This window comes from Arvicanthis niloticus, chromosome 1 (assembly GCF_011762505.2).
Source record: "Arvicanthis niloticus isolate mArvNil1 chromosome 1, mArvNil1.pat.X, whole genome shotgun sequence".
In the NCBI taxonomy this organism is placed as follows: domain Eukaryota; kingdom Metazoa; phylum Chordata; class Mammalia; order Rodentia; family Muridae; genus Arvicanthis; species Arvicanthis niloticus.
Genome location: NC_047658.1, coordinates 97,822,338 through 97,836,606, shown reverse-complemented (window position 1 = coordinate 97,836,606; position 14,269 = coordinate 97,822,338). Strand labels below are relative to the sequence as shown.

The window sequence follows — 14,269 nt, the reverse complement described above, 5'->3', positions numbered from 1 at the left end:
GATTACTAGGTGAAGGAAGAGACTGACTTCAAAATGGTAAATTTAAGGTGTAATGGAGTGTTCTATACCTTGATTGTGGTGAAATATAAACTAGGCGCTTATCTATGCTACAGGACGTAGAAATCAAGTTGGGGTTGAGTTGTAGAATCCTTCCCAGCCGGCTTGAGTTCATAGTGCCGAAAGATGACGCATACTAAGGAAGAAAACAGTCAATGATTTCACCCACTTGTAGACATGTGTACTACAACACTGACCCACAAGGCAAGATATGGCCACCTGGAGCAACAGTAGCCAACTACTTTAGGGATAACCAACCACTCTGGGATTGGATTGGAGGCCTGCTCCACAGGAAGAAATACATAGCTGATATTATAAACTGGTCAAAGCCTATTACTGGGGAGGCCAGGGATCCAAGGGGAGAACTTACTACCACTGTTCTCCTAAATGGACATGTTGTTAAACTACTATAAACTTATAGACTAGCGCCACTGAAAGCCTAGGACAAAGAAGTTCCTTTTTGAAGAGACAATAATAAATGCAGAGACTCGTATCTAGTCAAAAGGCTGAGAAATAGCGACTGTTATAAAGCTCAGTCCACATTTGCTGTCAGACCACCTCTCAAGGCCCATTGAAGATGCAGAAGTGAAAGGAATTAAAAGAACTGGAGGAAGGAGGGAAGTGCCACAAAATACTGCCATCCAGACATGACACTGCCATTGCAGTTATGAACAGCAGCTATGGATATCTTCACAAGATTGGACCCTTCAACATACAGAGGATGTATGTATGGGGCTCCATCCTTTCCTGACAAGCTACTGTCTAGTGATGTTTGCTTTAACGCTACAGCCTCTGGGGCACACTGGTTGGGGAGAATAATAAGTTCAAAAAGAAAATAAGGTGGATAATAGACAATAATGAGGTGAATATAACAAGGATATATATATATATACATATCTGTATGTATATATATATACACACACACACACACACACACACACACATATATATATATATATGAAGCTATAAAAGACAAAGAAAAATATATTACAAGAATAAATTACATACAAAATAAAAAGAGCAAAGCAGCTGCCCCACCATGGTAGAAAAGATCACAGTACTTGGACCAGGGAAAGAACCAACTACAAAGGAGTTAGAAGATTTTTTTTTGGCCGGGCGGTGGTGGCGCACGACTTTAATCCCAGCACTTGGGAGACAGAGGCAGGCGGATTTCTGAGTTCAAGGCCAGCCTGGTCTACAGAGTGAGTTCCAGGACAGCCAGGGCTACACAGAGAAACCCTGTCTCGAAAAAAAACCAAAAAAAAAAAAAGATTTTTTTTCTTTTTTTTTGGAGGGACATATCTTAATTGTGGCAGTTACACAGTCATATACATGTCAAAAGTTACAGAACTGTTCACTAAAATGGGTAAAACTGATTGCATGTATATAACATTTCAGTTATCCTGAGCTTAAACAAATAGCGCCATGTATACTCAACAAAACAGCCAAAATGAAGCAGACTAGCAATACAATGTACCATCAAGAACATAAAAGATGCATGATTTATTTATACACTGTTGATAGGAAATATAAAATAGTAAACCAGTTCAGACATAGTTCTACCATGTGGCCCACCCAATCCCATCCCACAGATCAGCACAAGAGAAATGAAAATATGTAAGAACAGAAAGGCTGGTGATGCTCAGAGCAGCTTTATTTACAAAGACATAGAGACAAAGATGCCCCTCAGTAAGTGAATAGACAATAAATGTAGCACAGCTAAACAATGGAAAATTAGTTTATAGTATAAAGTAATTACTGACATGAAACAATTTGGATGAATTTCAAAATCATTACTATTCTAAGTAGAAAAAAAAAAGGGAACAAAAAGCTGCATAATTTACAACACAATTCAAACTGTTTGGAACTGCCAGGCAGTGGTGGCGCACGCCTTTAATCCCAGCACTTGGGAGGCAGAGACAGGCGGATTTCTGAGTTCGAGGCCAGCCTGGTCTACAGAGTGAGTTCCAGGACAAGGGGGTTATACAGAGACAGGTTATACCCTGTCTCAAAAAACAAAACAAAACAAAAAAAAAAAACAAAGAAAGAAAAGAAAATGTATCTTTGCAATGGAGAGATGTTATAGCCCCACCTTTATCAAGTGTTTTAAAATCAAATGAATCCAGAAACTTAACCTTAATGGATATGACTTCTCTCTCAGTAGAGTACACTATACTATTCTATTGATAAGAACTATCAGGAATAAATGCATAAAGCAAGTAGATTAGCAGCTGTCTACTTAGGGGAGGGTAGGCAGGAAATGGAAAATTGGCTATGGATAGAAAATGGGTTACTCTGAAGAGGTGATACAAATACTCAAAATTTTGGTGACAGATATATATTTTTAAAGAATTTGAATATATATAGTCAAATATATATTTACACATATAAATATATAATGTATAAAATATATAAATATATATTCATATATATACACATACATATATATTTGGATGGATGGATGGACAGACGAACGGACAGACAGATAGTTCTTGCTTCGGTCTCTACCGTATCACAACCCATTCTCAACACTGAAATGAAAGCAATCCCAAAACTTAATAAAACATGATTCAGTACTTGCTTATTCAATAAAAACACATACATTTACCTCTTTTTAAGTGCTGTTGTAAATATTAGTTTAATCCTTTTAACAATATTACATCTGAGAAAAGCAAAGTCTAAGGCCACAGGGGAACCCATGTCCTCTAACACTATACATAGTATCTCTTACTGCTCAAAACACTTGGAACTGGGCAGTGATGTCAACACCAGCTGTTCAATAGAATTACCTTCAAGTTTCTGAAATCCCTGATGCCTGGGACCTCCTCATGCTCCACTCTACACACACACACACCCCAAAACAGACTATATAAAACACTCTGGGATTGAACCCTGTCAACAGAGTTTTTCATCCAAGGCCAAAACACTGTCATTTCAATAGGATCCCAGGTCACTCAGAGTAAAATCTAGGGCCTTTAGAAAGAACTAGAAGGCCTCACCTCCCTGCTCCCTCAATACCCACCTACCCACACATTCATCTGGTACCAGACTAACTAAACAAGCTCCCAGTGTAGAGCAAAGAGTCGTCTAACACAACTCCTTCAGTGAAGACATGTCTAAGACCTTAGCTGAAGCTGCAGAGTTCCTACCCCACTACTCATCTTCCTTTTTCTACTTCACTCTCCTCTTTAGATCCTATCAATAGCTAACAGGTGAGGACTTATTGTTCACCTGCATCTTGTCTATTTCCTCACTCTGGAATGCAAGCTTCATGAGAGCAGAGGCTTTTGTTTTTGTTTCTTCAAAGTCTACAATAGCATGGTGGAAGGTATTCACAAACTACCATCTGAATGAACTATGAAGTAACCCATAATTACTGTGTCAAATGTTCAGGTTTTTAGATACAGAGCTGCTTTTTCTTCATCAGACCAAAAAAAAAAAAAAAAAATCACATAATCTAGTTTGTTTAGATGACATTAAGAAAAAGGCCCATAGTATTGTATTCCTATTTGAATTTAATTTCTCAGTAAAGCAGGCATCAAGAAAAGACAAAATTACATGATCAACCCACCTCCTCAAATCCACTCTTCAGCTTGATATCTACACCAAGGAATATGGTTAGATTCAAAACCCAGTCACAAATTCACACTTATAGTTATCACTTTACACATCAGTAAGGAACCAAGTCAAGACACAAAATAAAAATTAGAGAAAGAAAAATGAAAAAGTAAATTCTATACTGAAAGACTTCCTCAGGCCACAAAACATTGTATTATTTGTTAATCAGATACTATATGAACCAGAATCTCACAGAAACAAAGTAGAGGGCATTCAGTTATCCTTCCTTACCCATGGAAATTGGTTTCAGGTCTCCCACAGCTACCAAGGTTGGTGCTGCTCAAGGCTTTCATGTGAAGTGGCACAGTATTTGCATATAACTCACAGACCTTCCTCCTCTGTACAGCAAGCACTTCTAGATTACTTACAATACTGAACACAGCTTAAATGCTGTGTAGATGGATGTTAATATAGCAATATGACAAAAATACAGCCTGTACATCCTTAGAACAGAAGAAACCTTTCCAATCTATGGTTGGCTAAATTTGTGGACAAAGTCCACACTGTACATACATCTGTGCAGTCAGGCATGGCCTTCACCTACCTACTACACATAGCTTTCAGAACTCCCCACGTACTACCTTAACATCCTTCTCTTCACTAGAAACAACTGACACAGAGAGAGAACGAGGAGAGAAGTGTTCAGTGTCTTTGGAAAGAACAGGGAAAAACAGAAAGTATTCATCCAAAATAGTGGTAAGGGTCTCCAAGATATTTTATTATTATTTACATTACCTAGGAGACTGGGAGATAACATTGCATCTTCCAATTCACTTTCAGCCTGCACAGTAGACTGTGCAACAGACTCTGCCTCCCTGAGCAAGGAAACAATGAAAACTGATTTTAAAAAATTAATTAAAAAACTAAAATAAAAGCAGCAGAGCAGCAGTCTGCAAGCACCACATGACATAAGGAAGTGGACTGAGTGGTTATTGCCAGCATACCTGTGCTCAAGTGGTTGGTCTTACCACTATCAAAACACCTAACTACAGAGAAAAAAAAAAAAAAGCCTTACCACTCTTCATCTCTCTCTCTCTCTCTCTCTCTCTCTCTCTCTCTCTCTCTCTCTCTCTCACACACACACACACACACACACACATTAAAGGTAACAACTGGGTGGAGTGAGGAATGAAAAAGGGTTGGCCACAAAAATTTCATATCCAGGAACTGTGCAAGAGGGAGTCTCCACGTAAAATCTCAGCAGAGACACCAGCTTGTCTTTCAGACATCAATGGCCTACACCATTAATTAAGGAGAAACAGACAGGAAATAAGTACATTTCCCATTCTTTTGACTAGTCCCTATCCAAGCAGATCCCCAAAGGGGGACAGCAAAATGGTTACAGAGTAATTAATATTTGGCAGTCTCTCTATAGCCCAAGAGTTAGGCAGTACGTGGCCAGTTAAGTGGCTGGGTAAGAGGGCAAAGGAGTTCTAAATTATATGAGACTTATGCTTTAAATTGGAATACATTAGATTAGAGCTTTTTTTCCTTTTCCTAGACAGGGTCTCACTATATAGGTGGGCCTGACTCTGCCTCCCAAGTACTAGGATTAAAGGCATTTTTAACAGCTATAAATGATAGAAAAACTATCCTTATTCATGGAGCAAGAATGGAAAACAGAAAGATCATTCAAAACAGATTAAAAATAGTGAATGATGAACATTAAAATTGACTTACGTTTATTGTCACTAGCTCAGACTGCTCAATAATCCAACGGCAAATGGACCTGCATAACCAACCTTAGTAACAGAGGGAACACCTGACATGGAAATTCTCAGGGAGGATTTACTGTACTGGCTAAGCTACATCAGAAGCCCTCTGAGATCACTCTTGCACTGCTAACAACTATCTTTTCCTCAAGAAGAGGCTAAACAAAATCCAGAACTGAGAACTCATGGTTACACTCCAAGAAGCAAGGTTGACAAAAGGTATAAAATCAAAACTTTTGGAGTGTGAAGTTATCAGACTGACAAGCCATATTAAAGTTCTATTTGGAAACTATTTGACTCTAAAAAATATTCAAATCCTCAATGACTCTAAATTTCTTTTACATTCAAGAAAAATAATTTTTAAAAAATCACCAAAATACTATCTTTAAAAAAAAAATCAAAGCCATTTACCAGGTAGTGGTGCTGCATGCCTTTAATCCCAGCACTCAGGAAGCTGAGGCAGGTGGATCTCTAAATTTGAAGCCAGTCTGATCTGCATACACAGTGAGACAGGGCAGCCAGGGCTACAAAGAGAAACCCTGTTTTGAAAAAGGAAGGAAGGAAGGAAGGAAGGAAGGAAGGAAGGAAGGAAGGAAGGAAGGAAGGAGGGAGGGAGGGAGGGAAGGAGGGAGAGAGAGAGAGAGAGAGAGAGAGAGAGAGAGAGAGAGAAAGGAAGGATGGAAGGAAGAAAGGAGGGAAGAAAGAAGGAAGGGAGGGAGGGAGGGAGGGAGGGACCAAAGCTATTCAGTTTGTCCAACGGCTCATCAAATGTTCATTTAAATATAGTCCAGGAGTCACAAATGCACACATTCTTTACCACACAGAACTTCCCAGGAAAACTACTAATCCTTAAGTTGTTTAGTTACTCTTGAATTGAAAGAGTCCTAGTTATGCAGCAAGTTATCAACAGGACGTCTTTCTTTCTTTGTCTTTTTTAAGACAAGCTTTTTCTATTATGTAGCTCTGGCTAGCAATCCTGAGCCCTGAAGCTCACTATGTAGACAGACTTGCTTAGAACTCAGAGACCCACCTGCCTCTGACTCCCAGGTGCTGAGAGGCCTCAACAGGGTATCTTTTTCTTACATGAAAACATCCCATACAAATATTTCTAAGAATAACTGAGCACTGTAGGCAAGCTTCTAAAGCTCCTGAATGTTTCTGCCCCATGAAGTAATTTCATAGTCAATCTGTTCTCAAATGCTACATACTCACAAACGATGGAAAGAGATGAATAAAAATAAATAAATAAAACTAAAATATGATGTTTATCTCCTATTGAATCAATCTTAGTCTATTATTGCAGATCAGAACCAATTTTTGAAATTTTAAATAAAGTCTTGATATGCCAAAAAATGCACTGCTCAGGGCTGTGGGAGGTGGTCATTTGTGTATCTTCAGCTAGCAGCTGGAAACCATTGGATGCTTAAAGCATCACTACTACAACTCTTGAAACTTTCTAGTCAAAGCAGAGTAGCCTCTGCCACATCTGAAGTCACTACATCCCACCAAAAAGCCATCTTCCTCATTCTTACATTACAGAGCTATTTAAACAAGACCAAGTGCACACCACGCAACCTGTCCATGTTAAAGTCTGATTTAAATTATACTAGTAAAGTATTTCTTAGATTCCCTTCTGGATTACAATTTATAAAGGGGAGAGCAGGATTTACAATCTGAATAGTAGCATAACAGTAAAGAATGTTCATCAGCCTTAGGCCCAGCAGTCAGTTGTTCAGCAGCAAAGTCCACACAACGATGTAAGTTTCCACCTTTCCCGAGTGTCTTCCTAGGCGTTGCCCGAGGCATCTTATCCTATCTTTGACTACTGCCCACAGTAACTGTTTAAAGAATCCAATGCTATTCTTAACATCCTTAAATACTTCTAAAAAGGTCCTTCCTGCTTATGAACTCATGGCCGTTTCCTCACAATTGTATACTTATCCTGTCCCACTGTCACAGCCTCCGCCAAACAGATGTACACAGCACAGTCTTTCCTATTTTGCTACACTGCTAAACCCAAACAGAAAAAAGATACAAACCTGCTGCTTTCCCCGCCCCCCACCCCCCAACAGCAACAGTGAAACTATCATCCAAAAAGATAAAGGGAGACTGAAGGCAACATGTATATATATCACTTCCCTGCTGTGGCAAGCTAGTGACCCTTTACTACAAGCACAGATTCACAGTAAGTCTATTTGACACAGTGTTATTTTTCAGAAAAAAATCTGACATTTGGCACAGGGTAGAGTTTATAACACTATAAAATAAGCTACTAATTTGATTTCTGCCTGACTTAATATTCGTGTTTAAATGTATCTCGGCTTTTAAAAATAAAGTTAACTTTCCGTAGGAAGAGTTAGTCCAAAATATAGAATATTTAAATTTGAGGAAAAATGCTTTGCCGTAAGTTTGTTGGTATGAAAAACTAAAACGCACTGTATTCAAAATTCGTGTTACTATTTTTGAAATAGTAGTTCCTCAACTCCAGCTGTAAACTAAAAATGGTTTTTCACTTTACTCCCAAAGAGTCTGAGTCACTTAACACTCTCCTAAACTTCGCTGCAGATTCGTCCGGTGGCCGTCAACGTAGAAAGCCTGGAAGCTAGAGAGCAGATTGCTCTACAGTCTTAAGACAATGGTATAAACCTTGGAGTGGGCTATTTGTTCCGGTCATTAAACACACAGGAAATAAGCTTTTCTAGCTAGAAAACTAATTTACAAAAGGCAACACGACTTCATGAGAGTACAGAAAATCTTACTAAAATAGGTAACGACCAACTCATCCAAGCAAGTATTAGAAAGAACGGGAAGGCGAACTAGAAAACGAAATGCCATAAACTACCTGAATATCTATCTGTTCCTTAAACCTGTCCTCGGAACTTGGCCCTAGACAATATTAGTTTCCGAATTTACTCGGCCCTCGGTCCAGCCTCAGCTTGGGTGTCGAGGAGAACGAGGATTCTACCAAAGGCTGAGCACCACGAACAGCAGGTCGCTTTCAACCTGACACCACTTTCTCCCCGGACGCTCTCCCGGGAGGGTCGATAGAAAGCATCCGAAAGGAACTACCAGCCGAGCAAGGCAGCCCTCCTCCAAGTCCCGAGCCCAGAGTTCAGGCGCCTCTCGGGTCCCACCCGCGTGACCTTGGTCAGGGCATTCCCAACCCTGCCACTCGCTGTCCGCACACGCGGGGAAGCGGGGCAGTGCCGGAGCGAGCAGCGGGGATGGGGCGGACACGGCCCTGGAGGCGCGCCGCTCCGACAGGCGTCGCCACCGGGATCCCGGGCAGGGGCCGAGCCGCGGCGACCGCAGCGAGGACACTAGGGGCCGTGGGCCTTGGCGGGGACCCGCAGGGCGGGCCTCGAGCGCAGAAGAGCCCGCGCACAGGTGAGCCCGGCCTCGCCCAGGTGTGCGCGCCCGCGGACGCGCGAGAAGGCGCGGCCCCGCGCCCCCTCTGCTGCCGGTGGCCGCCTCACACTCGCCTCGGACTCGTATCCCTCGCCCCGCTCTCCCCTTCCACACACGCACACCCGAGCTACACGCCTCATGCCCCACTTTACCGCGGCCTCCGCCCGGAGCACCCGCGCCACCGCGGTCCCGGCTCCTTCAGGCACCCAGCTGCCGGGAGCGGCGCCCACGACCGCCCGCCCGCGCACTGCGCACGCGTGCACGCGCTGCCTCTACCCGACCAGACAGCGACTGAGATTCCGGAGCGGGCACTCCCAACCGCGAACACTACAAGTCCCGACAGGCTCCGCGCGGGCCCGGCGGCGTGGCGGGCAAAGGAATCGGGTGTCTTTCTAGTTCCAGGGTGGTGGCTCGCGGCCGCGCGCGGGGCGCTGGGTTCCCCATGCCGCGCTGCATCCTGGGGCTTGCAGTTTTCGAGGACCACGAGGCTCGGCTTGGGACGTGGAACTTGGGGTTCTCTGATGTCATCTCCTAGAGCTGCGAGGCGCAACGATCTTTAAAAATAGGTTTGGTTCCTTTGCTGATAATTTGCAAATGGGTACAAGAAACATAAAATTCACCGGTTGTGCATCAGTTTTTTGCTCCTAACCATTTCTTTCTCAAAATGCAATTTCACCTCATCCTTATAATAGTGGTAATAGTGCGGGAGACCAAGGAAATCTAAAGGATTGCTCAAAATTCTTTCAAGGAAATATTTAGAAACATTCAGCCTATTTGTTGAGCAATTACATTGTGCGAAGTCCCTGCCCTCGTGGAGCCTGTGTTTCATAAGGGAAGCTAGCCCTTTACAAAATACAATCCTTATACATTTTAATATGTGGGACAGAAAAATGTGGTTCAGAGATGGAGACAGGGAAGGCAGGCTTCATCAGAGAGGATGGCTTGTCCAGTAACGTTCTCTGGGGAAGAGATATTTGAGCTGAAACCTGAAGAAGGTGAAATATTCAAACATGCAAAGAACTGGGAGAGAATTACATACCCCACCTTTCCCAGTGAGTGGCACACACTGAAGCTCACAATAAACATTTGTGGGGTTTGTGTCCTCCGTATCCTGTCTGCACTACTGTGGATCGTGCCCTCTCACTTGAAAGTGTTTCTCAACATTTCTCATGACACCTTTCCTCTGCTGTGTATGTGAGATAACTAGGATATGCTAGTCTCAGAGCTAGATGCTAGGCTGGAGGCGTAGGTAACTGGCCAACTGCCCTGTGCTGGCTCTCCTACTCGCATCTCCAGCTCCTTACATCCAAGATGATTAACACCATACCTTCTGAGAAATCTCAGCTACACAGCCTTGCCGAGGACCAGCTAAACTTCCTTGGCTTGGAAGAAATTTCTGGCTTTTCAGCCCTTGGAGCCCTAGGAGAGTCCATTGGGAGTAATTAGGATGCATATAACAGAGTGGCTGTTTGCATATCCGTAACAAAATACCTGAGAAAAGCAATTAAGTTAGGAAGGGCTTCTTTTGTCTCACAGTTTGAGGGTATGTTTGGTCCATCCTGGTAGAAGAGACATGGTAGCAGAAGAATCAGGGTTAGTCAGACTGCATCTGGCTCATATTCAGGATGGGTCTCCCCTCTGGTAAACTTCTCTGGAAATTCCCTCACAGACACACCCTGAGTTCTCTCCTTCCCCCTCCCCAACCCCCACCCCTCATCTTAGTCCTCTCTCTCTCTCTCTCTCTGTCTCTCTCTCTCTCTCTCTCTCTCTCTCTCTCTCTCTCTCTCTCATTTTTAGTTTTTGAGACAGGGTTTCTCTGTGTAGCCTAGCTATCTTGGAACTCACTCTGTAGACCTTGTTGGTCTCAAACTCACAGACATCCGCCTGCCTCTACCTCCCAAGCACGGAGACTAAAGGCATGCACCACCGTCTCCCAACTGCCATTTTCATCTTGGACACAGTCTTTGACTTCCCTTTCCCAGGGCACTCCTGACCTTTCTGCCTTGCTTTCCCTCCTTTGCAGCACTCATATATTATTTACATAAATCTGAGCAGAACATCACCCACATACCTCGTTGGCCTTATTTTCCTTCTGTCCCACCAGAATCGAAGCCCGACCCTGACAGTGTTTAATCTAATGTTTAATTCACAGCTGTTCTCCGTCTTGAACAGAAATGTGTGCTGAACAACATCACAAGCCTCCTTCTCTGCTCAGTCAGACTCAAAAGGTAAACCGCAGGAACAATTCCTGAGGTAAATCCCTGTCTAGCCAGACGTCAGGACCAAGGTGAGACAAGGATTAAGCATGAACAGAACCTTCTCTGAACCCGGTGCTGTCCTTTGTTCCCTCCAGAAACCTGGAGGCAGAGTTAAAAAACAAAACAAACAACAACAAAAAACAACAACAACCACCCAGCTCTTTTCTAATGTTTGGTGTAAATGTGAACTGGAGCCAGGAGAGAGAGAACCAGAACTTTAGCTCTGCAGCTGCATTGAAGGAGCTGGTCCTTGGCGCTCTGCCACACCCACACACCTGGCAACCAGCTAGTGATAGGAAGGATGGTTCCTGGTAATTACCCAGGGCTGGTTGGGTTGAGGGACTTGCCAGACTACAAATGAGGTGGCTGCAGTCTCCTTCAGGAACTATGTCGTGCTCAGTACAATCCTGCTCCAGGGATGAATGTAAAGGACTGTTCTGGAAGGATTGGTGCCTGGCCAGGTGCAAGAAAAGTAAGATTGCCAAGTGGGTCAGCAACTAGCCAGAATCCCAGGCCCACAAAGAAAAAAACGAGAGAGATAGAGACACAGAGAGAGACAGACACACACACACTCGGGGGGGGGGGGGGGGAGAGATCAGCTCTACCACTTGAAGGAAGCAGAATTAAGCCTTTCCTGGTTTCTTCTTCTTCTTCTTTTTTTTTTTTTTTCTTTTCCTGATTTCTAATCATCAGACAACCAGGGCAGAGCTACATCTGGATAGATGTGATAGACAGAAAGCCACCTAGTGCCACTGACGTGCCGAGAGTCCCCGGCCACTCTGTGATCTCTGGGCTCTAGGAGCTTCTAAGCACAGGAGATGCCTGCTTGTATCCTAGTCTAATGCTCTGAGCACATGTGGCAGTTCTGGGATACAGATGAGCCCTTTGCTCCAGTTTGTCAACCAGACTTGAAAAGCAAGATTTTCTGAGCTCAAGGTTACCATATGGCTAAGTTACCCCTTGCTATGTAAGGTAAGGAGCATTCTTCTTCTTTTTTTTTTTTTTTTTTTTTTTTCCTATTTGCAGTGGTTCTATTTTTTTTTTAAGATTTATTTATTTATTGTATAATTGTTTTATGTGAGTACTCAGTACACTGTCACTTTCTTCAGACATACCAGAAGAGGGCGTTGGGTCCTGTTACAGATGGTTGTGAGACACTGTATGGTTGCTAGGAATTGAACTCAGGACCTATGGAAGAACAGTCAGTGCTCTTAACCACTGAGCCGTCTCTCTTGAAGGTGAAGGCTCTTTTCAGAAGAGACTGGGAATGATTCCATCTTGGCATTACAATCGTGGGAAATCCTTTTCAGATCACCACCAATCAGTCTGCTTCAGCTAAACTCCAGCTGCAGATAAAGGTAGCTATTTCCATCCATCTCCCCATACTCCAGAAGCAATTATTAGCACTCAGCAACAAGAGCTAAAAGCCTCAAGTGTCCCAGAGGGTTGTGTCCTATGTGTCCTACGATCTGCTCCTTAATAAGAGAACATAGAAATGTCGGTTTTTACAACAATCCCATGGCTGCCTTGTCCCACCCCAGGAAAGGATCTCAAGGAACCTGGGTTCTACAATCCATCTGAGCAGCTGGGTGATCTCGGCCCATTACCTGACTTCTCTGAGCATTAACATTGCTTCTTTGCAAATAGAGGGGATGATAGACCTTTATGGTTTCCTAGGGAGTCTTAAATTTAATAATACTTGTAAAAAGTCTGGCCCGCAGACTGGCCCCATCACTATGAGCTGTTAAATGGTTTATCCCAGTTTCTTGAGCTGCTACAGACTCTACATGTATCAAGGAGACTGGCATGGGGTTGGCAGCTTGGGCTTTGGGGAGTTTAGTATGGCAGGACCAGATAGATTCAGTGCTGGGGGGAGATTGAAGGATTCCAGATGTGTCTAATGTTTGTAGGGATTCTGGTTTGATTTGTCTTCTGGGGTCCACAAAAGTAAACACATACCTAAGCTAACAAAGAGAGACTCAGGCTTGCCTGGAATAGTTTCTTGGTTACCATCCCGTGACTCCATGAGGAACATTTTAAATTTAAAGGCTCCTAGGTTGCCCCCACCCTTGACAATGGGCCCACCCCCAGCCAACAGCTAAGGCAACTCTAAATCTGGCATCCCTTCACTGACCCCCTGGCATGTAAACACATCTTTGTTCCCAGCTGGCATTTAATAACTGTACTTTATAGTGAAACAAAAGCTGCAATCAGAATCTGACAATGGAAGCTGCAGTCAGTACTGAACAATACCTCGAATTCCCTTGGTGATCTCCCCCATCTGCAGCTGTGAGAACCAGAAGTTCTAGCGTGAATTCCATTCAGCATTATTCACCCAGCCTCAATCATGGCTTTCCTGCCTTCTCAGCAGGGCTTTCGAGTGTCTGAGATGGCACACCATGCCTGGGCCAGAGCCAAGAGCAGGTGTACCTGCAGGAGCTGGCGCTGAGAAGGCTGTGCAGTGGCCATGTGACAAAACCAGAGGGCCCCAGGCTGGAGCAGCCATCCCTACACCAGCCCTTCATGCAAGACTTCCTCCAGATGAAGGAGACCTGTTTCCTGAGCACGCTATGGTCTCACATTCCACAACATGTCCAGCCCCTGGCTGCTGTGCCCAGCCAGATCCCGAACCCTTGGAGAAGAGTGGAATCTGAGACTGCTGATCCAATATCAAGGTCCCTGCTGCACCACAGACACTATTCGGTCTGAATCCCTGGCCATTATTTGTGTGTGTGCGCGAATGTGTGTAGTACGTTTCCAGTAGCTGAGGCTGACCTCAGTCTCCCTAAGCAGCCAAGGAAGATCTTGACTTTCTGATCTTCCTGCTTCTACCTCCCAAGTATTGGGAGACAAAACCCAGGACTTCACGAATTCTGGGCAAACTGAACCACCTTTCTTTCTTTCTTTCTTTCTTTCTTTCTTTCTTTCTTTCTTCTTTCTTTCATTTATTTATTTATTTATTTATTTATTTATTTATTTAGTTTTTTCGAGACAGGGTTTCTCTATAGCCTTGGCTGACCTGGAACTCACTCTGTAGACCAGGCTGGCCTCCAACTCAGAAATCTGTCTGCCTCTGCCTCCCAAGTGCTGGGATTAAAGGCGTGCGTTACCACTGCCTGGCCCAAGCCACATTTCTAATAATGATATCTTTCCTTCTTTCTTTTTAATTTGCTTGAGGAATAACTTAAAGTCTCTAATTGTTAAATGTAAAACTCA

General features: G+C 43.5%; 1 protein-coding gene across 6 annotated transcripts in view; it reads right to left on the bottom strand.

The window, feature by feature from the left end:
- Positions 1–9,105, bottom strand: part of Plekha1 (pleckstrin homology domain containing A1) — a 49,741-nt gene extending 40,636 nt beyond the window's left edge. For 5 of the 6 annotated variants that reach the window (XM_076911703.1, XM_076911692.1, XM_034502705.2 and 2 more), the window contains exon 1: positions 8,948–9,105. The gene's annotated coding sequence lies outside the window, so the exon portion shown is untranslated. Of the gene's footprint in view, positions 1–2,498; positions 2,522–8,947 lie in introns of those variants that run through there. The other variant, XM_076911688.1, reaches the window with a different exon arrangement.
- Positions 9,106–14,269: the final 5,164 nt, after the last annotated feature.